The 5,590-nt window shown below is 49.5% G+C and overlaps 1 pseudogene; it reads right to left on the reverse strand.

The window, feature by feature from the left end:
• Positions 1-275: 275 nt before the first annotated feature.
• Positions 276-4,588, reverse strand: LOC118836226 (annotated as a pseudogene).
• Positions 4,589-5,590: the final 1,002 nt, after the last annotated feature.

A 5,590-nucleotide genomic window follows, 5' to 3' on the forward strand; every position in this document is an offset into this window, starting at 1 on the left:
TTTCCTGGTCCTCACCACTACTAGTGTTTTCTCCTTTGAGATTATTACTCCCCTTCTACTCTGTGTGTATTTTGTGAGTTTCTCATCATTACAGTTGGATGCACTTGTTTTGCACAACTCTAGACCCCAATGTAAAACCCCAATAGACATCATGGCTCCTCAGTGATGGTAATGTGGAGAAGATCTATTAGAGAACAAATGAACTAGGGGATGAGGGTTAGGAGAGAACATGGGAGAAGAGAGAAATGGAGAGAATTCCTTTGGGAAAGGTGACCTCAGTCCCCAGACACAGTGGCATAGAGTGTGGGCTCTGGGGGTTTCTCTGTGGGGTTGGATTTCCTCTTATTCCAGGTTCTCATGTTAAGTTGTGCATAGCTTATTCCCTGGGGGCCTTCAGCCATGAGGACCTGAAGGAGAAATACAAGGTTAAGCGAACAGTGAGTGACTTCGGAGCAGGAGTTCTTAATCTATTGGTGTATCATGAATGCTTTGACAGCCTATCTGATGGAAGCTATGGACGCCTTCTCAGTCTCATATCTTTAATTCCATGAAATGAACTCTATAGGATTATAAAGGAAATGAATGATATTGAAGTACAGTTATTGGAATATTTGATAAATTACCCAAATTAATTAAGGGATCCCCAGTTCAGAGGATCTGCATTGGGTGACTTGAAGAAAAAAATCAAGTAAGTAATTAGAAGGGGTGCAAGTCTAGGCCTAGAGCCTGTCAGGGAAGGTTGGAATCAAGAATGAAACAGGGTCCTAGAGGTGGACGACAGGATGGGCCAACTCACCGATGGTTCTCTTGGTCTCTCATTGGCTGTTTCTGTATCTGAGGTGGGGCGGGGGGGACGTTTCCATTATTCCCATAGCTCCCAAGACCAGGATTCCCCTCCACAATCTCCTCCCACTGACCCATTATCATACCCCCTTCCTGCCCAGGTAACTTACACAGGGTCTCCTCTCTGGGAGCCTCATGCTGATGGGACAGGCAGGTACTCCAAGAGAAACAAGAGCAACAAAGAGACCTGCAACAGGGAGAGAAGGAAGAAATAGGACAAAGGGATGGAGTTCACCCTGGAAGACTCTGTGACCATGTTCCCCTCACCAGAATCTCTGTCCAATGCAGAGGGTCTGCGGTTACATGGCAAGGAAGGAACAGGGGACTATGGAAAGAGAAGCTGAGTCTCCTTACCTCCTTGGGCTCTCTCCTTGTGAAGAACCTGAGGAAAGACACATGGGAAGGGAAGAAGGTCAGGGAAGGTTTCCAGTGAGGATATAGAGGTCCCAGTCCTTTCATATCTCTATTACTTAAGACACTAAAGTGTACAACTCTGACTCACCCATAGGGATAGATCCTTGGCAGAGGATTGCCGGCAAGAGAAGGCAGTGGAGGAGGAGGAAGGAAACACAGCTGAAGATGATAATGAGGGTGTTACTGGGCTCTGAACCTGCAATGGTGGAGAGAGAAGAATCTTCATAAATCACTGTCCTTAGGGGACCCTCACTTTGCCCCTGAAATTGCCCCTGTGTTTTCTCCTCTTATCTGCCTCCCAAGCCACCCATCTCCACCAGCATCAAACAGTTTGGCACAAATGCTGCTCAGAATAGGCTTATCCCTTGGAACTAGACTGAGAAACCCAGCAAGCAGAATAGAGATATGTGGGTCACGGGGAAGTATGGGGGGAAGCCTCATCTCCCAGCTCACAGCCTTGGTCTCTATGGGCCTGGAATTGAGGAAAATGTGAAGGTTACTGATGTTTCTTATCCAGTGTCTCTCAGCCAGAGCTAAGACCTTGATTTCATTTTTTTGTAGAGGCTGAGGGAGGTAGTGGTTTTTGGTGCCCTCTAGTGGGTCTTAGGACCTTCTCACCTCTCACTGTGAGCTGCAGGAGGGGATCACTGTGTTCTGCCCAGAGACTTCTGTTGGTGAGCAGCTGGTGGCTGCAGCTGTAATTGCCAGAGTACCTTGAGGTCACATGAGTCAGGAAGAACTTGGCCCCATCTTGGGCATCATCCATGCTTGGCAGCATTTTCTTATATCCATCCTTATATAGAACGAAGCTACTACTCCATTAGGGCCCCTGACACAGGAGGGTCACATTGGCTCCTGAGGTCACCTCTGACTCAGGCCAGGCTGAGAGGCAAGGCTTGGGGAACGCATCTGGAAAACTAAGCAGAGTCCAGAGACCCTCAAGGGCCCTGCCTAATTGTAATGGGGGTGGGGCATGGGGGAAAGAAGAGTTGGGAGGGCCCTAAATAACTCCCTGACCATCAGCTCTCACTTCCTTTGGCTCTTGAGTCAATCCTTGCCCAATGTCTCCTTCCCTGGAGAGGCATGGATGCTATACCTCAGAAGTTCTCTGGGCCTGCCTTGAAACAGGGAGGTGTTTCTTCCTTCCTTCATTGTCCCTTGAGCTTGGAGCAGTACCTGAGATGATCCACCCTTCCAACTTTGCTCTCCCCTTCCTCAGGGATGCTCAGACCTTGCCCCAACCTCTACTTCTTGATGGTCAAAAGAGCCCAGAACAATATAACTTATCTGAATTCCTGTCCTGCCAATCAGGCTCGAATGCCAAATCTCTGCTTTATGCCTTGGGGACCTAGACACATCCTCACCTGTCACCCAGATCTCTAGGCCCTCACTGGGCTCAGACACCCCATATGGAGCCATCTTCCAATTGTAGACACAGCTGTGGTTGCCAGCATCCTGGTCCATCACAGAGAGGAAGGGAAAGTCAGGTGAGGTCCCAGCTGGGCTCTGGCTCTGCAAGGGTTGAGGGGTCTCCACCTTCAGCAGAGTGAATATCAGGCCACTGAGGAATGTCTAAGGGGGCTGCCAGCACTGGAGAGTCACATTCGTCCTGGGCTTGATCACAAGGCTGGGGAGGGCTGAGAGGGAAGGCCTGGGAAGAGATCCTGAGAGAGGAAGAACAGGGGGCTGGGGAGTCATGGCACCTGGTCAAGGCCTGCTCTGCCTCTGAGTCCCTGTGTGACCATGGTCCATTCACTTGCCCTGGCTGAGTCTCAGTTTGGTTGTTCATTTATTGTTCAGCCATGTCCAACTCTGCATTAATCCATTTGTGGTTTTCCTGGCAAAGATACTGCACTGGTTTCCCACTTCCTTTTCCACTCATTTTACAAAGGAGGAAACTGAGGCAAACAGGGTTAAGTAACTTGCCTGGCATCAAAAAGCTAATAAGTGTCTGAGTGGGGATTTGAATTCAGGAAGATGAGTCTCCCTAACTCCAAGACAAACATTCTGTCCACTGAGCCATGTAGCTGCCCATGCACCTCAGTTTTTTAATTTGTAAATGAGGAGTTTGACCAGAAGATCACTCATACATTTCTAGCTGTAGAGAGCTAGGAATCTAAGGGGACTTTCACATTCGAGGGAGCTCCCCCAACCTATGGTCTCATCCATGTGATGACTCATGGGAGGGAAGGGCATGACCCTTCCATTTTCATCTAGGCTACCTCAGACAGGCCGAGGGATCAGCCTAAAACCTGGGATCAAACCATGGTCTAAGAGGGAGAAGGCTCAGGCTCATTTCCAGGCTCAGTCACTTGTGTGACCCAGGACAAGTCCTTCTCTCTCTCTGGGCCTCAATTTGCTCATCGGTAATGGGAGGGCTTGGCCTCAAGAAGCCCCAAGGCCCCTTTCAGGTCTGAGTCTCTGTGATTCTCCTCAACACCCAACTCAGTCCCCACCATCACCTTTCTTCCCCAGATTCTAGATCACAATAGAAATGCCTCAAGTCTTCCAAGACCCCAGAATCCTGCCAGGGCCAACAGCAGAGCTGGTTGTGTAGCGACCAGGCCTTGTTTCTGTGAGGCCCCTGGCTGGGCAGAGAGCAGGAGGATCATCTTCAGAGTTATTCTGGGACTCACACACACCCTTCACCTGTCACCACCAGCTCCAGCACCTCACCGGGCTCTGATCCTCTAACAGATACTGTCCATTCCCTGTAAGTACAGCTGTAGCTCCCAGTGTCCTTGGGTCTCACAGAAGGGAGGGCGAAGCTGCTCCAGAGATGTGCTGCTGTAATGTTCCTGGATCCCAGACTTCCACAGAGTGAAAGTCACCTCTTCAAAAGAAGACAGCTTGGGCCCTGAGCACTAGAGAGTGGCTCCTGGGGCCACCACGAGACCAGGTTGAGCCCACAGAGTGGGCTTAGGAAGTCATCCTGAGGGAAAAAGGGTACAAGAAGTCAAGTTCTGGTGTCATTTCTAGGCCTCCCCTCTCCACAATCATTTAGTAAGAGGGGAAACAACAGTCTTTCATCTGTTCTCACTTTCTTGTCTGAGGCCTGCCTTGACCTGAGAACACCCCCACTAAGCTGGGGCCCAAAGCTGAGTCCGTGTAGAATAGAAGAGGGTCCCAGGGTCTCCTCCATCATCCCCCCCAAACAAATCACCTCTTCAGAATTCCCAGGATTTTGTGCTGTCCCCACAGCTCTGTGGGCCCCCACATTGGGGGTTTCCCATCTCCAGTCACAAGGCACATCCAGCTCCAAGGTCTTGCTGGGATAAGGCCCCCTGTAGGGGGGCTGTCGTCCTGCAGTAAATAAAGCTGTAGCTCCCATTGTTCTCAGCAGTCACAGACAAAATTGAGAAAACAGCCTCAGTCCCTGCAGGGCTCTGTCTCTGCAAGGGCTTGTATCAATAAGGCAAGATTCATGATATAGATGGTGACCATGAATATGCAAAGTATAGGAGACTCTGTATAGAAAGCAGAAGTAAAATATTTATTTAGACACCAGAGGATCAAATCCCAGAACCAATAACCCCAATTCAATATAGCAGTAATTGTATCCTAAAACCAGTAAGTCCACCTCAATGTAACAGCAAGGAGATTAAAACACAGTATCACAGCAGGGAGCCAAGCCATCCTGTAACATTCCCTTCTTCTAGGGCCTTCCCATAAACACTCACTCACAGTTCTCAGAGCCCTTCCAGGTCTCTCTCTCAAAATTCTCTCTTCTTCTTGCAGCTCTGTCTTCTTCACAGAACTCTCCTCTCCACTCTCCACAGTTCTCTTGTCTGCAGCTCCCTAGTCTGAGCTTAATGGCTACCCCCAAGGTATATATATCATGTGTAGTATGGGGCTTAGCACCTAGTAGCAGGAAAGTGATGGATCAAGGTGGAAGGGCATCCCAGGCAGGGGGAACTGTGTGAGCAAAGGCAGCATGGTGGGACATGAAGAGAGGTGATGTTGTCATCTGTCCAGATTTAATGAAATGTAATGAGGGCAGAAGGGAACAAGGGGAGACACACTGGAAGAGGTTGGATGTTGCCAGTTTGGGCCTTAGGGAGACAGGAGAAGTTTATCTAGGATAAGTTTGCTCTGGTAAAGCTGTGTGCCCCTTCTCACAAAGACTGCTGTGTATTCTCTGAGGGAGGAGCAGCACAGCTCTCCTGGCTGGGTCACCAGGGGACACTGAGCAGATGGCAAAAGATCCCTAGCTTTGGGGAAGGGAGACAGGTTCACATCCTGGCCCTGACATTAAAGAACCCATTGACCTGCTCAAGTCAACTTTCCTCCCCTCCAGACCTCAGTTTCCCTATCTTTAAAAAGGAAATCATGG

This window comes from Trichosurus vulpecula, chromosome 2 (genome assembly GCF_011100635.1).
Source record: "Trichosurus vulpecula isolate mTriVul1 chromosome 2, mTriVul1.pri, whole genome shotgun sequence".
NCBI classification, from domain to species: domain Eukaryota; kingdom Metazoa; phylum Chordata; class Mammalia; order Diprotodontia; family Phalangeridae; genus Trichosurus; species Trichosurus vulpecula.